This window comes from Somniosus microcephalus, chromosome 1, assembly GCF_052327205.1.
Source record: "Somniosus microcephalus isolate GS21.2 chromosome 1, FLI_Smic_1.0, whole genome shotgun sequence".
Classification (NCBI taxonomy): domain Eukaryota; kingdom Metazoa; phylum Chordata; class Chondrichthyes; order Squaliformes; family Somniosidae; genus Somniosus; species Somniosus microcephalus.
Window position 1 is genome coordinate 299,088,557 of NC_140987.1, and position 25,677 is coordinate 299,114,233.

Sequence of the window (25,677 nt, forward strand, 5' to 3'; positions counted from 1 at the left end):
TCACACACTCACACACTCACTCAAACACTCACAGACACACTCACACAATCACACACTTACTCACACACACACTCATACACTCACACACACACTAACTCACTCACTCACTCACTAAAACACTCACACACTCACACACACACTCAATCAATCTTGCACTCACTCACTCACACACTCACGCATGCAATCACTCAATCACGCATTCACTCACTCACACACACTCACACTCACACACACACTCACTCACACTCACTCATTCACACACAAACACACTCACTCACACATTCACTCACACTCACTCACTCACTCACACACTCACACACACACACTCAAACAGTCAATAACACTCACTCACACACTCACACTCATTCATTCACTCACTCACACACTCACTCACACTCACACACTCACTCACAGTCACACACTCACTGACATACACTCACTCACATACTCACTCACTCATTCACTCACACTCACTAACACACTCACTCACACACTCACTCACAACTCACACATGCATTCAATCATGCGGTCACTCAGACACTCTCACACACACTCACTCACTCACTCACACTCACTCACACACACAGTCACTCACTCACTCACTCGTGCACTCACTCACTCACACACTCAGATTCACTCACTCACTCACACACTCCGTCACTCACTCACTCACACACTCACTCAGTCACACACTCACTCACTCACTCGCTCTCTCAATCACTCAAACACTCACATTCACTCACTCACAAACACACTCACACACACTCACTCACTCACTCAAACTCACTCATTCAGACACTCACACACTCAGCCACTCACTCACTCACTCACTCACACATGCACTCACTCACTCAATCACACACTCACTCACACTTGCTCACTCATACTCACACTCACTCACTCACACTCACTCCCTCACTCACTCACACACACACTCACTCACACATTCAGACACTCACTCACATACTCACACACTCACTCACTCATACACACACTCACTCACTAATACACTCCATCACACAGTAATTCACACTCACTCGCACTCAGTCAATCATTAACTCACTCGCTCACTCACACTCATTCACTCACATTCACTCACTCACACACTCACTCAGACTCACACTCACTCATACACTCACTCACTCAGTCACTAATACACTCACTCACACTCACACTCACGCATGCACTCACTCACTCACACTCACTCTCACACACACACATTCACTCACTCACACTCACTCACTCACTCACACACTCATGCACTCAATCACTCATGCACTCACACATTCACTCACACGCACTCACTCACCCACTCACAAACACACGCACACACCCACTCACACTCTCTCACTCACTCACTCACTCACTCACTCACTCACTCACACACTCAGTCACCCACTCACACACTCACTCTCTCACTCACATACTCACACACAGACTCACTCACTCACACACTCACTCACACTCTCACTCAGTCACTCATGCACTCACTCACACGCTCAGACTCACTCTCTCACGCACTCACTCACTTGCTCATGCACACACTTACACACTCAGTCACTCAGTAACTCACACACTCACTCAGTCATTCAGTCACTCACTCACTCATACACACTCACACACACTCACTCGCACACACACTCACACACACTCACTCACTCACTCACTCACACACTCACTCAGACACTCACTCACACACACACACACACCACAAACACACTCACCCACTCATTCACACACTCACACACTCACAACCTCACTCACTCAGACACTCACCTACTTACTCACTAAAACACTCACACACACACTCACACACTCAAACACTCACTCACACACACACACTCACACTCACACACACACACTAACTCAATTAGTCACTCACTAAAACACGCACACACTCACACACACACACTCACTCAATCACGCACTCACTTACTTACACACACATGCAATCACTCAATCACACACTCACACACACTCACTCACACACTCACTCATTCAAACACATGCACACGCTCACTCACTCACACAGTCACTCACACACTCACTCATGCACAGACACTCACAAACTCACTCACGCACTCACTCATTCACACACACACACTCACTCACTCATGCAGGCACTCACTCACACACTCACACGCACCGCACACACTCACTCACGCACTCACTCACATACTCACTCACTCATTCACTCACACACTCACTCAACCACTCGCACACACACTCACTCACTCAAAATCACTCACTCACACACCCACTCATTGACTCACACACTAACATTCTCACTCACACACTCACTCATAACTCACACATGCATTCAATCATGTGGTCACTCAGACACACTCACTCACACACTCACTCACTCACACTCACTCACACTCACTCACATACACCGTCACTCACTCACTCACTCATGAACTCACTAAATCAAACACTCAGATTCACTCACTCACTCACACACTCCGTCACTCACTCACAAAATCACTCACACAACCAAACCCTCACACACGCACACTCACTCATTCACACACTCACTTACTCTCTCAAACACTCACACATGCACTCACTCACACACTCACTCACACTCACTCACTCACACACTCACTCACTCACATACTCACACACACACTCACACACACACACAGACTCACACATTTACTCACAGTCACTCACTCACCCACTCAAGCGCACCCTCACACACTCACTCACGTTCACTCACTCACACACTCACTCAAGGAGGCACACACTCACACACTCACTCGCTCACACACTCACTCACACACACACTCACACACTCAAACACTCACTCATTCACACACACACTCACAAAATCACACACTCATTCAATCACTCACTCACTCACATACTCACTCACTCATGCACTCACTCACGCACACACACTCACACTCACTCACTCACACGCTCACTCACTCAAACTCACACACACACACTCACACACTCACTCACACACTCACTCATCCACACAGTCACACACTCACTCACACACACACTCACACACTCACTCACTCCCACACACTCACTCACGCACTTACACACTCACTAACTCACTTACTCACTCACACACTCAAACCCTCACACACAAACTCACTCATTCATGCACTCACTTACTCTCTCAAACACTCCAACATGCACTCACTCAATCATGCATTCACTCACTCACTCACTCACTCACATATTCACACACACACTCACACACACAGACTCACAGACTCACTCACACACACGCTCACACACTCACTCACACACTCACTCACACTAACTCACACTCACACTCACAAATGCACTCACTCAGTCACTAATACACTCACTCACTCACTCACTCACACTCACACTCACTCACTCACACACTCACTCACACACTCACACACACTAACTCACTTACTCACTTACTCACTACTCAAACACTCACACACTCATACACACACTCACTCAATCACGCATTCACTCACTCACTCACACACTCACACACACACTCACTCACTCTCACACTCACTCATTCACACACTCACACAATCACTCACACACTCACTCACACACTCACTCATTCACACATTCACACACTCACTCACTCACACATGCCATCAGTCACACACACACACTCAGTCACTCACTCACACATTCACTCACACTCACTCAAACTCACACACACATACACTCACTCACTCAATCACTAAAACACTCACTCACACTCACACTCACACTCACTCACTCACACACTCACTCACAAACTCACACACACACTTACACACTCACTCATTCACACACACACTCTCACACACACTAACTCACTTACTCCCTCACTGAAACACTCACACACTCACTTACGCACTCACTCATTCACATACTCACACAGTCACTCTCTCACGCACTCACTCACACACACACTCACTCACTCATTCACTCACTCACACACACTCACACACTCACTCACACACTCACTCACACACACTCACTCACTCACACGCACACTCACTCACTCACTCACTCATACTCACTCATACATTGACACACTCAGTCACTCACTCACAATCACACACTCACTCACTCACACACTCACTCACTCAGGCACTCACTCACACACACACTCACCCAATCACAAACACAGTCACATACTCACTCACACACTCATCCCCTCACACATTCACTCACACAGACACTCACCTACTTGCTCACTCACACACTCACGCACTCACTCACTCAATCATGCAGTCACTTCTCACTCACAGACTCACTCACTCGCACACTCACTCACTCAAACTCACACACACACACACACTCCCTCATGCACTCACTCACTCACACTCACACTCACACACACACACTCACTCTCAACCACACACTCACACACTCACTCATGCACTCACATACTCACTCACACTCACTAACTAACACACTCACTCACTCAAACACACACACACTCGCTCACTCACTCATGCACTCACTCACACTCACTCTCACCCACACACTCACACACTCACTCATGCACTCATTCACTCACTCACACCCACTCATTCACTCACACTCACTCACACTCACACTCACACAAACACACTCACTCTCACCCACACACTCACACACTCACTAACTCACTCATGCACTCACTCACTCACATACTCACACACACACTCACACCCACTCACACATACACTCACTCACACTCACTCACAATCACACTCAAACACTCACTCTCACCCACACAATCACACACTCCCTCACTCACTCACTCACTCACTCACACACTCACTCACTCACACTCACTCATTCACACACTCACATGCTCACTCACACTCACACACTCACACACTCACTCAAACACTCACTCACAGTCATTCACTCAAACACTCAAGCACACCCTCACACATTCACTCACTCACACACTCACTCGCTGAGTCACACACTCACTCGCTCACATACTCATTCACACACACACACTCACTCACACACTCAAACACTCACTCATTCTCACACTCACTCACAAACTCAAACACTCATTCAATCACTCACTCACTGACATACTCACTCACTCACTCAAGCACTCACTCACGCACACACACTCACTCATGCACTCATTCAGTAACTCGCCCACTCACTCACACACTCAGTCACTCACGCACTCACTCACTCACACACTCACTCAGACACACTCACTCACGCATTCACTCAATCACTCGCTCACTCACTCACTCACTCACACACTCAGTCACTCACTCACTCACAAACACACTCACGCTCTCTAACACTCACTCATTCATGCACTCACACACTCACTCACTCAGGCACACACACTCACTCACACACAAGTCACGTACTCACACACTCACTCACTCATGCACTCACACACTCACTATCTCATGCTCTCACTCACTCACACACTCACTCCCACACTCACTCACTCGCTCAAGTACTCACACAAGTACTCACTCACTCAAACGCTCACTCACACACTCACTCACACACTCACGCACTCACTCACTCAATCAGGCAGTCATTTCTCACTCACGTACTCACTCACTCACACACACTCAAACACTCACACACACACACTCACTCAGTCACACACTCATTCACTCACTCACACACTCACTCACACACTCACTCATCCACACACTCACACACTCACGTACACACACACTCACACACTCACACACTCACTCACACACATTCACTTACACACTTACACACTCACCAACTCACTTACTCACTCACACACTCAAACCCACACACACACACTCACTCATTCATGCACTCACTTACTCTCTCAAACACTCCCACATGCACTCACTCAATCATGCATTCACTCACTCACTCACACACTCACTCACTCACATACTCACACACACTCATGCACACACACACAGACTCACACACTCACTCACACACCCGCTCACACACTCAGTCACTCACTCACACACTCACGCACACTCACACATACACTCACTCACTCAGTCACTAATACACTCACTCACTCAGTCAAACATTTAGTCACTCACTCACACACTCACACACTCACTCACACACTCACTCACTCATACACTCATTCACTCAGTCACTAATACACTCACTCACACACTCACTCACACTCACACAATCACTCACTCACACACTCACTCACTCAAACTCACACACACTCACTCACTCATGCACTCACTCACTCACACTCACATATTCACACACTTACACACTACCTAACTCACTTACTCACTCACACAATCAACCCCTCACACATGCACACTCACTCATTAACACATTCATTTACTCTCTCAAACACTCCCACATGCACTCACTCAATCATGCTTTCACTCACTCACTCACACACTCACTCATCCACACACTCACTCACTCACTCACACTCAGTCACTCACACACTCACTCACTTTTCACATACTCACACACAGACTCACACACACACAGACTCACACACTCACTCACACACTCAGTCACTCACTCACACTCACACACACTCTCTCACTCACTAATACAGTCACTCACACACTCACTCACCACTACAGTCACTCACACACTCACTCACACTCACTCACTCACACACTCACTCACTCAAACTCACACACTCACTCACTCACTCATGCACTCACTCACTCTCACTCACATACTCACACACTTACACACTCACTAACTCACTTACTCACTCACACACTCAAACCCTCACACACACACTCACTCATTCAGGTACTAACTTACACTCTCAGCACTCCCACATGCACTCACTCAAACATGCATTCACTCACTCACTTACACACTCACTCACACTCTCACTCATCCACACACTCACATGTGCACTCATTCACGCATTCACTCACTCACTCACACACACTCACTCACTCACACGCTCACTCTCTCACTCACTAATACACTCACTCACACACTCACTCATACTCACTCACACACTCACTCACTCACACACTCACTCACTCAATAACACACTCACACTCACTCACTCACTCACTCACACACTCACACACTCACTCACTCAGACACTCACTCACACACTCATTCACTCAGACACTCACTCACACACACACTCGCCCAATCACAAACACACTCACTCACACACTCATTCCCTCACACATTCACTCACTCAGACGCTCACCTACTTGCTCACTCACACACACTCACTCACACGCTCACTCACTCACTCACTAATACACTCACTCACACACTCACTCATACTCACTCACTCACACTCAGTCACTCACTTACACTCACTCACTCACTCTCACACACACTCACTCACTCACACACTCACACACTCTCTCACTCAGACACTCTCTCACAAACTCACTCACTCAGACACTCACTCACACACACACTCACCCAATCACAAACACACTCGCACACTCACTCACACACTCATTCCCTCACACATTCACTCACTCAGACACTCACTTACTTGCTCACTCACACACTCATGCACGCACTCACTCAATCATGCTGTCACTTCTCACTCACGTACTCACTCACTCACTCACACACTCACTCACTCAGACTCACACACAACACACACTCACTCACTCATGCACTCACTCACACTCACTCTCAACCACACACTCACACACTCACTCATGCACTCACACATTCACTCACACTCACTCACTCACACACTCACTCACTCACTCATGCATTCACTCACACTCACACACACACACACACACACACTCAATCTCAGCCAGACACTCACACACTCACTCATTCACTCACTCATACCCACTCACTCACACTCACTCACACTCACACAAACAAACTCACTCATGCGCTCACTCACTCACACTCACACACACACACACACACTCACTCTCGCCCACACACTCACACACTCACTCTTGCACTCACTCACTCACTCACACTCACAATCACACTCAAACACTCACGCTCACCCACACACTCACACACACATTCACTCATGCACTCACTCACACACTCACACTCATTCACTCACACACTCACATGCTCACTCACACTCACACACTGACACACTCACTCACACACTCACTCACAGTCACGCACTCACCCACTCAAGCACACCCTCACACACTCACTCACTCACACACTCACTCCCTGAGTCACACACTCACTCGCTCACACACTCATTCACACACACACACACTCACTAACACACTCAAACACTCACTCATTCTCACACTCACTCACAAACTCACACACTCAGTCAATCACTCACTCACTCACATACTCACTCACTCACTCATGCACTCACTCATGCACACACACACAGACTCACTCACTCATGCACTCATTCAGTAACTCGCTCACTCACTCATGCACTCAGTCACTCACCCACTCACGCACTCACTCACTCACACACTCAGACACACTCACTCACGCATTCACTCAATCACTCGCTCACTCACTCACACACACTCAGTCACTCACACTCACTCATACACTCACTCACTCAGTCACTAATACACTCAATCACACTCACATTCACTCACTCACTCACACACTCACTCACAAACTCACACACACTCACACACTCACTCACTCACACACACACTCTCACACACACTAGCTCACATACTCCCTCACTCAAACACTCACACACTCATACACACACTCACTCACTCATAAAAAACACGCTCACACACTCACACACTCACTCACACACTCACTCATTCACATACTCACTCACGCATGCACGCGCTCACTCTAACTCACACACGCACTCACTCACACACACACACACACTCACTTACACACACACTCACACACTCACTCACTCACACACACTCACTTACACACTTACACACTCACCAACTCACTTACTCACTCACACACTCAAACCCACACACACACACTCACTGATTCATGCACTCACTTACTCTCTCAAACACTCCCACATGCACTCACTCAATCATGCATTCACTCACTCAATCACACACTCACTAACTCACATACTCACACACACACTCACACACACACACACACACACAGACTCACACACTCACTCACACACCCGCTCACACATTCAGTCACTCACTCACACACTCATGCACACTCACACATACACTCACTCCCTCAGTCACTAATACACTCACTCACTCAGTCAAACACTTAGTCACTCACTCACACACTCACACACTCACTCACACACTCACTCACTCATACACTCACTCACTCAGTCACTAATACACTCACTCACACACTCACTCACACACTCACTCATTCAAACTCACACACACTCACTCACTCATGCACTCACTCACTCACACACTCACATATTCACACACTTACACACTAACTAACTCACTTACTCACTCACTCAATCAAACCCTCACACATGCACACTCACTCATTCACACATTCATTTATTCTCTCAAACACTCCCACATGCACTCACTCAATCATGCATTCGCTCACTCACTCACACACTCACTCATCCACACACTCACTCACTCACTCACTCACACTCAGTCACTCACACACTCACTCACTTTTCACATACTCACACACAGACTCACACACACACAGACTCACACACTCACTCACACACTCACTCACACACTCAGTCACTCACTCACACTCACACACACTCTCTCACTCACTAATACAGTCACTCACACACTCACTCACCACTACAGTCACTCACACACTCACTCACACTCACTCACTCACACACTCACTCACTCAAACTCACACACTCACTCACTCACTCATGCACTCACTCACTCTCACTCACATACTCACACACTTACACACTCACTAACTCACTTACTCACTCACACACTCAAACCCTCACACACACACTCACTCATTCAGGTACTAACTTACACTCTCAGCACTCCCACATGCACTCACTCAAACATGCATTCACTCACTCACTTACACACTCACTCACACTCTCACTCATCCACACACTCACATGTGCACTCATTCACGCATTCACTCACTCACTCACACACACTCACTCACTCACACGCTCACTCTCTCACTCACTAATACACTCACTCACACACTCACTCATACTCACTCACACACTCACTCACTCACACACTCACTCACTCAATAACACACTCACACACTCACTCACTCACTCACACACTCACACACTCACTCACTCAGACACTCACTCACACACTCATTCACTCAGACACTCACTCACACACACACTCGCCCAATCACAAACACACTCACACACTCACTCACACACTCATTCCCTCACACATTCACTCACTCAGACGCTCACCTACTTGCTCACTCACACACACTCACTCACACGCTCACTCACTCACTCACTAATACACTCACTCACACACTCACTCATACTCACTCACTCACACACTCAGTCACTCACTTACACTCACTCACTCACTCTCACACACACTCACTCACTCACACACTCACACACTCTCTCACTCAGACACTCACTCACAAACTCACTCACTCAGACACTCACTCACACACACACTCACCCAATCACAAACACACTCGCACACTCACTCACACACTCATTCCCTCACACATTCACTCACTCAGACACTCACTTACTTGCTCACTCACACACTCATGCACGCACTCACTCAATCATGCTGTCACTTCTCACTCACGTACTCACTCACTCACTCACACACTCACTCACTCAGACTCACACACATACACGCACTCACTCACTCATGCACTCACTCACACTCACTCTCAACCACACACTCACACACTCACTCATGCACTCACACATTCACTCACACTCACTCACTCACACACTCACTCACTCACTCATGCATTCACTCACACTCACACACACACACACACACACACTCAATCTCAGCCAGACACTCACACACTCACTCATTCACTCACTCATACCCACTCACTCACTCACTCACACTCACTCACACTCACACAAACAAACTCACTCATGCGCTCACTCACTCACACTCACACTCACACACACACACTCACTCTCGCCCACACACTCACACACTCACTCTTGCACTCACTCACTCACTCACTCACACTCACAATCACACTCAAACACTCACGCTCACCCACACACTCACACACACATTCACTCATGCACTCACTCACACACTCACATGCTCACTCACACTCACACACTGACACACTCACTCGCACACTCACTCACAGTCACGCACTCACCCACTCAAGCACACCCTCACACACTCACTCACTCACACACTCACTCCCTGAGTCACACACTCACTCGCTCACACACTCATTCACACACACACACACTCACTAACACACTCAAACACTCACTCATTCTCACACTCACTCACAAACTCACACACTCAGTCAATCACTCACTCACTCACATACTCACTCACTCACTCATGCACTCACTCATGCACACACACACAGACTCACTCACTCATGCACTCATTCAGTAACTCGCTCACTCACTCATGCACTCAGTCACTCACCCACTCACGCACTCACTCACTCACACACTCAGACACACTCACTCACGCATTCACTCAATCACTCGCTCACTCACTCACACACACTCAGTCACTCACACTCACTCATACACTCACTCACTCAGTCACTAATACACTCAATCACACTCACATTCACTCACTCACTCACACACTCACTCACAAACTCACACACACTCACACACTCACTCACTCACACACACACTCTCACACACACTAGCTCACATACTCCCTCACTCAAACACTCACACACTCATACACACACTCACTCACTCATAAAAAACACGCTCACACACTCACACACTCACTCACACACTCACTCATTCACATACTCACTCACGCATGCACGCGCTCACTCTAACTCACACACGCACTCACTCACACACACACACACACTCACACACTCACTTACACACACACTCACACACTCACTCACTCACACACACTCACTTACACACTTACACACTCACCAACTCACTTACTCACTCACACACTCAAACCCACACACACACACTCACTGATTCATGCACTCACTTACTCTCTCAAACACTCCCACATGCACTCACTCAATCATGCATTCACTCACTCAATCACACACTCACTAACTCACATACTCACACACACACTCACACACACACACACACACACAGACTCACACACTCACTCACACACCCGCTCACACATTCAGTCACTCACTCACACACTCATGCACACTCACACATACACTCACTCCCTCAGTCACTAATACACTCACTCACTCAGTCAAACACTTAGTCACTCACTCACACACTCACACACTCACTCACACACTCACTCACTCATACACTCACTCACTCAGTCACTAATACACTCACTCACACACTCACTCACACACTCACTCATTCAAACTCACACACACTCACTCACTCATGCACTCACTCACTCACTCACACACTCACATATTCACACACTTACACACTAACTAACTCACTTACTCACTCACTCAATCAAACCCTCACACATGCACACTCACTCATTCACACATTCATTTATTCTCTCAAACACTCCCACATGCACTCACTCAATCATGCATTCGCTCACTCACTCACACACTCACTCATCCACACACTCACTCACTCACTCACTCACACTCAGTCACTCACACACTCACTCACTTTTCACATACTCACACACAGACTCACACACACACAGACTCACACACTCACTCACACACTCACTCACACACTCAGTCACTCACTCACACTCACACACACTCTCTCACTCACTAATACAGTCACTCACACACTCACTCACCACTACAGTCACTCACACACTCACTCACACTCACTCACTCACACACTCACTCACTCAAACTCACACACTCACTCACTCACTCATGCACTCACTCACTCTCACTCACATACTCACACACTTACACACTCACTAACTCACTTACTCACTCACACACTCAAACCCTCACACACACACTCACTCATTCAGGTACTAACTTACACTCTCAGCACTCCCACATGCACTCACTCAAACATGCATTCACTCACTCACTTACACACTCACTCACACTCTCACTCATCCACACACTCACATGTGCACTCATTCACGCATTCACTCACTCACTCACACACACTCACTCACTCACACGCTCACTCTCTCACTCACTAATACACTCACTCACACACTCACTCATACTCACTCACACACTCACTCACTCACACACTCACTCACTCAATAACACACTCACACACTCACTCACTCACTCACACACTCACACACTCACTCACTCAGACACTCACTCACACACTCATTCACTCAGACACTCACTCACACACACACTCGCCCAATCACAAACACACTCACACACTCACTCACACACTCATTCCCTCACACATTCACTCACTCAGACGCTCACCTACTTGCTCACTCACACACACTCACTCACACGCTCACTCACTCACTCACTAATACACTCACTCACACACTCACTCATACTCACTCACTCACACACTCAGTCACTCACTTACACTCACTCACTCACTCTCACACACACTCACTCACTCACACACTCACACACTCTCTCACTCAGACACTCACTCACAAACTCACTCACTCAGACACTCACTCACACACACACTCACCCAATCACAAACACACTCGCACACTCACTCACACACTCATTCCCTCACACATTCACTCACTCAGACACTCACTTACTTGCTCACTCACACACTCATGCATGCACTCACTCAATCATGCTGTCACTTCTCACTCACGTACTCACTCACTCACTCACACACTCACTCACTCAGACTCACACACATACACGCACTCACTCACTCATGCACTCACTCACACTCACTCATGCATTCACTCACACTCACACACACACACACACACACACTCAATCTCAGCCAGACACTCACACACTCACTCATTCACTCACTCATACCCACTCACTCACTCACTCACACTCACTCACACTCACACAAACAAACTCACTCATGCGCTCACTCACTCACACTCACACTCACACACACACACTCACTCTCGCCCACACACTCACACACTCACTCTTGCACTCACTCACTCACTCACTCACACTCACAATCACACTCAAACACTCACGCTCACCCACACACTCACACACACATTCACTCATGCACTCACTCACACACTCACATGCTCACTCACACTCACACACTGACACACTCACTCGCACACTCACTCACAGTCACGCACTCACCCACTCAAGCACACCCTCACACACTCACTCACTCACACACTCACTCCCTGAGTCACACACTCACTCGCTCACACACTCATTCACACACACACACACTCACTAACACACTCAAACACTCACTCATTCTCACACTCACTCACAAACTCACACACTCAGTCAATCACTCACTCACTCACATACTCACTCACTCACTCATGCACTCACTCATGCACACACACACAGACTCACTCACTCATGCACTCATTCAGTAACTCGCTCACTCACTCATGCACTCAGTCACTCACCCACTCACGCACTCACTCACTCACACACTCAGACACACTCACTCACGCATTCACTCAATCACTCGCTCACTCACTCACACACACTCAGTCACTCACACTCACTCATACACTCACTCACTCAGTCACTAATACACTCAATCACACTCACATTCACTCACTCACTCACACACTCACTCACAAACTCACACACACTCACACACTCACTCACTCACACACACACTCTCACACACACTAGCTCACATACTCCCTCACTCAAACACTCACACACTCATACACACACTCACTCACTCATAAAAAACACGCTCACACACTCACACACTCACTCACACACTCACTCATTCACATACTCACTCACACATGCACGCGCTCACTCTAACTCACACACGCACTCACTCACACACACACACACACTCACACACTCACTTACACACACACTCACACACTCACTCACTCACACACACTCACTTACACACTTACACACTCACCAACTCACTTACTCACTCACACACTCAAACCCACACACACACACTCACTCATTCATGCACTCACTTACTCTCTCAAACACTTCCACATGCACTCACTCAATCATGCATTCACTCACTCAATCACACACTCACTCACTCACATACTCACACACACACTCACACACACACACAGACTCACACACTCACTCACACACCCGCTCACACACTCAGTCACTCACTCACACACTCATGCACACTCACACATACACTCACTCCCTCAGTCACTAATACACTCACTCACTCAGTCAAACACTTAGTCACTCACTCACACACTCACACACTCACTCACACACTCACTCACTCATACACTCACTCACTCAGTCACTAATACACTCACTCACACACTCACTCACACTCACACACTCATTCACACACTCACTCATTCAAACTCACACACACTCACTCACTCATGCACTCACTCACTCACTCACACACTCACATATTCACACACTTACACACTAACTAACTCACTTACTCACTCACTCAATCAAACCCTCACACATGCACACTCACTCATTCACACATTCATTTATTCTCTCAAACACTCCCACATGCACTCACTCAATCATGCATTCACTCACTCACTCACACACTCACTCATCCACACACTCACTCACTCACTCACTCACTCACACTCAGTCACTCACACACTCACTCACTTTTCACATACTCACAAACACACACACACACACACAGACTCATACACTCACTCACACACTCACTCACACACTCAGTCACTCACTCACACTCACACACACTCACTCACTAATACAGTCACTCACACACTCACTCACTAATACAGTCACTCACACACTCACTCACTAATACAGTCACTCACACACTCACTCAAACTCACTCACTCACACACTCACTCACTCACTCACTAATACACTCACTCACACACTCACTCATACTCACTCACACACTCACTCATTCACTCACACTCACTCACTCACACACACACTCACACACTCACTCACTCACTCACACACTCACTCACTTTTCACATACTCACAAACACACACACACACACAGACTCATACACTCACTCACACACTCACTCACACACTCAGTCACTCACTCACACTCACACACACTCACTCACTAATACAGTCACTCACACACTCACTCACTAATACAGTCACTCACACACTCACTCACTAATACAGTCACTCACACACTCACTCAAACTCACTCACTCACACACTCACTCACTCACTCACTAATACACTCACTCACACACTCACTCATACTCACTCACACACTCACTCATTCACTCACACTCACTCACTCACACACACACTCACACACTCACTCACTCACTCACACACTCACACACTCACTCACTCACACTCACTCACACACTCATTCACTCAGACACTCACTCACACACACACTCGCCCAATCACAAACACACTCACACACTCACTCACACACTCATTCCCTCACACATTCACTCACTCAGACACTCACCTACTTGCTCACTCACACACACTCACTCACACGCTCACTCACTCACTCACTAATACACTCACTCACACACTCACTCATACTCACTCACACACTCAGTCACTCACTTACACTCACTCACTCACTCTCACACACACACACACACTCACTCACTCACTCTCACACTCAGACACTCACTCACTCAGACACTCACTCACAAACTCACTCACTCAGACACTCACTCACACACACACTCACCCAATCACAAACACACTCGCACACTCACTCACACACTCATTCCCTCACACATTCACTCACTCAGACACTCACTTACTTGCTCACTCACACACTCATGCACGCACTCACTCAATCATGCTGTCACTTCTCACTCATGTACTCACTCACTCACACACTCACTCACTCAGACTCACACACATACACACACTCACTCACTCATGCACTCACTCACACTCACTCTCAACCACACACTCACACACTCACTCATGCACTCACACACTCATTCACACTCACTCACTCACTCACACACTCACTCACTCACTCATGCATTCACTCACACTCACACACACACACACACACACTCAATCTCAGCCAGACACTCACACACTCACTCATTCACTCACTCATACCCACTCACTCACTCACTCACACTCACACAAACAAACTCACTCATGCGCTCACTCACTCACACTCACACTCACACACACACACTCACTCTCGCCCACACACTCACACACTCACTCTTGCACTCACTCACTCACTCACTCACTCACACACTCACAATCACACTCAAACACTCACGCTCACCCACACACTCACACTCTCACTCACTCATGCGCTCACTCACACACTCACACTCATTACTCACACACTCACATGCTCACTCACACTCACACACTGACACACTCACTCACACACTCACTCACAGTCACGCACTCACCCACTCAAGCACACCCTCACACACTCACTCACTCACACACTCACTCCCTGAGTCACACACTCACTCGCTCACACACTCATTCACACACACACACACTCACTAACACACTCAAACACTCACTCATTCTCACACTCACTCACAAACTCACACACTCAGTCAATCACTCACTCACTCACATACTCACTCACTCACTCATGCACTCACTCATGCACACACACACAGACTCACTCACTCATGCACTCATTCAGTAACTCGCTCACTCACTCATGCACTCAGTCACTCACACACTCACCCACTCACGCACTCACTCACTCACACACTCAGACACACTCACTCACGCATTCACTCAATCACTCGCTCACTCACTCACACACACTCAGTCACTCACACTCACTCAAACTCACACTCACTCATACACTCACTCACTCAGTCACTAATACACTCAATCACACTCACATTCACTCACTCACTCACACACTCACTCACAAACTCACACACACTCACACACTCACTCACTCACACACACACTCTCACACACACTAGCTCACATACTCCCTCACTCAAACACTCACACACTCATACACACACTCACTCACTCACTCACTCACTCATAAAAAACACGCTTACACACACACACTCACTCACACACTCACTCATTCACATACTCACTCACGCATGCACGCGCTCACTCAAACTCACGCACGCACTCGCTCACACACACACACACACTCACACACTCACTTACATACACACTCACACACTCACTCACTCACACACACTCACTTACACACTTACACACTCACCAACTCACTTACTCACTCACACACTCAAACCCACACACACACACTCACTCATTCATGCACTCACTTACTCTCTCAAACACTCCCACATGCACTCACTCAATCATGCATTCACTCACTCAATCACACACTCACTCACTCACATACTCACACACACACTCACACACACACACACAGACTCACACACTCACTCACACACCCGCTCACACATTCAGTCACTCACACACTCACTCACACACTCACTCACTCATACACTCACTCACTCAGTCACTAATACACTCACTCACACACTCATTCACACTCACACACTCACTCACACACTCACTCATTCAAACTCACACACACTCACTCACTCATGCACTCACTCACTCACACACTCACATATTCACAAACTTACACACTAACTAACTCACTTACTCACTCACTCAATCAAACCCTCACACATGCACACTCACTCATTCACACATTCATTTATTCTCTCAAACACTCCCACATGCACTCACTCCATCATGCATTCGCTCACTCACTCACACACTAACTCATCCACACACTCACTCACTCACTCACTCACACTCAGTCACTCACACACTCACTCACTTTTCACATACTCACAAACACACACTCACACACACACAGACTCATACACTCACTCACACACTCAGTCACTCATTCACACTCACACACACTCACTCACTAATACAGTCACTCACACACTCACTCACTAATACAGTCACTCACACACTCACTCACTAATACAGTCACTCACACACTCACTCAAACTCACTCACTCACACTCACTCACTCACTCAAACTCACACACTCACTCACTCACTCATGCACTCACTCACTCTCACGCACATACTCACAAACTTACACACTCACTAACGCACTTACTCACTCACACACTCAAACCCTCACACACACACTCACTCATTCAGGTACTAACTTACTCTCTCAGCACTCCCACATGCACTCACTCTATCATGCATTCACTCACTCATTACACACTCACACACTCACTCACACTCTCACTCATCCACACACTCACATGTGCACTCATTCACGCATTCACTCACTCACTCACACACTCACTCACTCACTCACACGCTCACTCACTCACTCACTAATACACTCACTCACTCATACTCACTCACACACTCAGTCACTCACTCACACTCACTCACTCACACTCACTCACTCACACACACACTCACACACTCACACACTCACACACTCACTAACTCACACACTCACTCACTCACTCACACACGCAGACACTCACTCACACACACACTCACCCAATCACAAACACACTCGCACACTCACTCACACACTCATTCCCTCACACATTCACTCACTCAGACACTCACCTACTTGCTCACTCACAGACTCACGCACTCACTCACTCAATCGCGCTGTCACTTCTCACTTACGTACTCACTCACTCACACACTCACTCACTCAGACACACACTCACTCACTCATGCACTCACTCACACTCACTCACAACCATACACTCACACACTCACTCATGCACTCACACACTCACTCACTCACTCACTCACTCACACACTCACACACAGACACTCACTCTCACCCACGCACTTACACACTCACTCATTCACTCACTGACACCCACTCACTCACTCACTCACACTCACTCACACTCACACTCACACAAACAAACTCACTCATGCGCTCACTCACTCACACTCACACTCACACACACACACTCACTCTCACCCACACACTCATACACTCACCCTTGCACTCACTCACTCACTCACTCACACTCACTCACTCACTCACTCACTCACTCACACTAACTCACACTCATAATCACACTCAAGCACCCACGCTCACCCACACACTCACACAGTCACTCACTCACTCATGCACTCACTCACACCCTCACTCACACTCATTCACTCACACTCTCACATGCTCACTCACACTCACACACTGACACACTCATTCACACACTCACTCACATTCACTCACTCACCCACTCAAGCACACCCTCAGACACTCACTCACTCACACACTCACTCCCTGATTCACACACTCACTCGCTCTCACACTCATTCACACACACACACACACACACTCACTCACACACTCAAACACTCACTCATTCTCACACTCACTTACAAACTCACACACTCATTCAATCACTCACTCACTCACATACTCACTCACTCACTCATGCACTCACTCATGCACACACACACATACTCACTCACTCATGCACTCATTCAGTAACTCGCTCACTCACTCACGCACTCAGTCACTCACACACTCACCCACTCATGCACTCACTCACTCACACACTCAGACACACTCACTCACGCATTCACTCAATCACTCGCTCACTCACTCACACACTCACATATTCACACACTTACACACTAACTAACTCACTTACTCACTCACTCAATCAAATCCTCACACATGCACACTCACTCATTCACACATTCATTTACTCTCTCAAACACTCCCACATGCACTCACTCAATCATGCATTCACTCACTCACTCACACACTCACTCATCCACACACTCACTTACTCACTCACACACAGTCACTCACACAGTCACCCACTTTTCACATACTCACACCACTCACTAATACAGTCACTCACACACTCACTCACTAATACAGTCACTCACACACTCACTCACACACTCATGCACTCAAACTCACACACTCACTCACTCACTCATGCACTCACTCACTCACTCACATACTCACACACTTACACACTCACTAACTCACTTACTCACTCACACACTCAAACCCTCACAAACACACTCACTCATTCAGGTACTAACTTACTCTCTCAGCACTCCCACATGCACTCACTCAATCATGCATTCACTCACTCACTTACACACTCACACACTCACTCACACTCTCACTCATCCACACACTCACATGCACACTCATTCACGCATTCACTCACTCACTCACACACACTCACTCACTCACACGCTCACTCACTCACTCACTAATGCACTCACTCACACACTCACTCATACTCACTCACTCACACACTCAGTCACTCACTCACACTCACTCACTCACTCACACGCACACTCACACACACTCACTCACTCACACACTCACACACTCACTCACTCACACACTCACTCACTCACTCACTCAGACACTCATCCACACACACACTCACCCAATCACAAACACACTCACACACTCACTCACACGCTCATTCCCTCACACATTCACTCACTCAGACACTCACCTACTTGCTCACTCACACACTCACGCACTCACTCACTCAATCACACTGTCACTTCTCACTCACGTACTCACTCACTCACACACTCACTCACTCAGGCTCACACACATACACACACTCACTCACTCATGCACTCACTCACACTCACTCTCAACCACACACTCACACACTCACTCATGCACTCACACACTCACTCACACTCACTCACTCACTCACTCATGCACTCACTCACACTCACACACACACACTCACTCTCACCCACACACTCACACACTCACTCATTCACTCACTCAATCACACTGTCACTTCTCACTTACTTACTCACTCATTCACACACTCACTCACTCAGACTCACACACATACACACACTCACTCACTCATGCACTCACTCACACTCACTCTCAACCATACACTCACACACTCACTCATGCACTCACACACTCACTCACACTCACTCACTCACACACTCACTCACTCATGCACTCACTCACACTCACACACAGACACTCACTCTCACCCACACACTTACACACTCACTCATTCACTCACTGACACCCACTCACTCACTCACTCACACTCACTCACACTCACACTCACACAAACAAACTCACTCATGCGCTCACTCACTCACACTCACACTCACACACACACACTCACTCTCACCCACACACTCATACACTCACTCTTGCACTCACTCACTCACTCACTCACACCCACTCACTCACTCACTCACTCACACTCACTCACACTCACAATCACACTCAAGCACTCACGCTCACCCACACACTCACACACTCACTCACTCATTCATGCACTCACTCACACACTCATTCACACACTCACATGCTCACTCACACTCACACACTGACACACTCACTCACACACTCACTCACAGTCACTCACTCACCCACTCAAGCACACCCTCAGACACTCACTCACTCACACACTCACTCCCTGAGTCACACACTCACTCACTCACACACTCATTCACACACACACACACTCACTCACACACTCAAACATTCACTCATTCTCACACTCACACACTCATTCAATCACTCACTCACTCACATACTCACTCACTCACTCATGCACTCACTCATGCACACACACACAGACTCACTCACTCATGCACTCATTCAGTAACTCGCTCACTCACTCACGCACTCAGTCACTCACACACTCACCCACTCACCCACTCACTCACTCACTCACTCACACACTCAGACACACTCACTCACGCATTCACTCAATCACTCGCTCACTCACTCACACACTCACATATTCACACACTTACACACTAACTAACTCACTTACTCACTCACTCAATCAAACCCTCACACATGCACACTCACTCATTCACACATTCATTTATTCTCTCAAACACTCCCACATGCACTCACTCAATCATGCATTCGCTCACTCACTCACACACTCACTCATCCACACACTCACTCACTCACTCACTCACACTCAGTCACTCACACACTCACTCACTTTTCACATACTCACACACAGACTCACACACACACAGACTCACACACTCACTCACACACTCACTCACACACTCAGTCACTCACTCACACTCACACACACTCTCTCACTCACTAATACAGTCACTCACACACTCACTCACCACTACAGTCACTCACACACTCACTCACACTCACTCACTCACACACTCACTCACTCAAACTCACACACTCACTCACTCACTCATGCACTCACTCACTCTCACTCACATACTCACACACTTACACACTCACTAACTCACTTACTCACTCACACACTCAAACCCTCACACACACACTCACTCATTCAGGTACTAACTTACACTCTCAGCACTCCCACATGCACTCACTCAAACATGCATTCACTCACTCACTTACACACTCACTCACACTCTCACTCATCCACACACTCACATGTGCACTCATTCACGCATTCACTCACTCACTCACACACACTCACTCACTCACACGCTCACTCTCTCACTCACTAATACACTCACTCACACACTCACTCATACTCACTCACACACTCACTCACTCACACACTCACTCACTCAATAACACACTCACACACTCACTCACTCACTCACACACTCACACACTCACTCACTCAGACACTCACTCACACACTCATTCACTCAGACACTCACTCACACACACACTCGCCCAATCACAAACACACTCACACACTCACTCACACACTCATTCCCTCACACATTCACTCACTCAGACGCTCACCTACTTGCTCACTCACACACACTCACTCACACGCTCACTCACTCACTCACTAATACACTCACTCACACACTCACTCATACTCACTCACTCACACACTCAGTCACTCACTTACACTCACTCACTCACTCTCACACACACTCACTCACTCACACACTCACACACTCTCTCACTCAGACACTCACTCACAAACTCACTCACTCAGACACTCACTCACACACACACTCACCCAATCACAAACACACTCGCACACTCACTCACACACTCATTCCCTCACACATTCACTCACTCAGACACTCACTTACTTGCTCACTCACACACTCATGCATGCACTCACTCAATCATGCTGTCACTTCTCACTCACGTACTCACTCACTCACTCACACACTCACTCACTCAGACTCACACACATACACGCACTCACTCACTCATGCACTCACTCACACTCACTCTCAACCACACACTCACACACTCACTCATGCACTCACACATTCACTCACACTCACTCACTCACACACTCACTCACTCACTCATGCATTCACTCACACTCACACACACACACACACACACACTCAATCTCAGCCAGACACTCACACACTCACTCATTCACTCACTCATACCCACTCACTCACTCACTCACACTCACTCACACTCACACAAACAAACTCACTCATGCGCTCACTCACTCACACTCACACTCACACACACACACTCACTCTCGCCCACACACTCACACACTCACTCTTGCACTCACTCACTCACTCACTCACACTCACAATCACACTCAAACACTCACGCTCACCCACACACTCACACACACATTCACTCATGCACTCACTCACACACTCACATGCTCACTCACACTCACACACTGACACACTCACTCGCACACTCACTCACAGTCACGCACTCACCCACTCAAGCACACCCTCACACACTCACTCACTCACACACTCACTCCCTGAGTCACACACTCACTCGCTCACACACTCATTCACACACACACACACTCACTAACACACTCAAACACTCACTCATTCTCACACTCACTCACAAACTCACACACTCAGTCAATCACTCACTCACTCACATACTCACTCACTCACTCATGCACTCACTCATGCACACACACACAGACTCACTCACTCATGCACTCATTCAGTAACTCGCTCACTCACTCATGCACTCAGTCACTCACCCACTCACGCACTCACTCACTCACACACTCAGACACACTCACTCACGCATTCACTCAATCACTCGCTCACTCACTCACACACACTCAGTCACTCACACTCACTCATACACTCACTCACTCAGTCACTAATACACTCAATCACACTCACATTCACTCACTCACTCACACACTCACTCACAAACTCACACACACTCACACACTCACTCACTCACACACACACTCTCACACACACTAGCTCACATACTCCCTCACTCAAACACTCACACACTCATACACACACTCACTCACTCATAAAAAACACGCTCACACACTCACACACTCACTCACACACTCACTCATTCACATACTCACTCACACATGCACGCGCTCACTCTAACTCACACACGCACTCACTCACACACACACACACACTCACACACTCACTTACACACACACTCACACACTCACTCACTCACACACACTCACTTACACACTTACACACTCACCAACTCACTTACTCACTCACACACTCAAACCCACACACACACACTCACTCATTCATGCACTCACTTACTCTCTCAAACACTTCCACATGCACTCACTCAATCATGCATTCACTCACTCAATCACACACTCACTCACTCACATACTCACACACACACTCACACACACACACAGACTCACACACTCACTCACACACCCGCTCACACACTCAGTCACTCACTCACACACTCATGCACACTCACACATACACTCACTCCCTCAGTCACTAATACACTCACTCACTCAG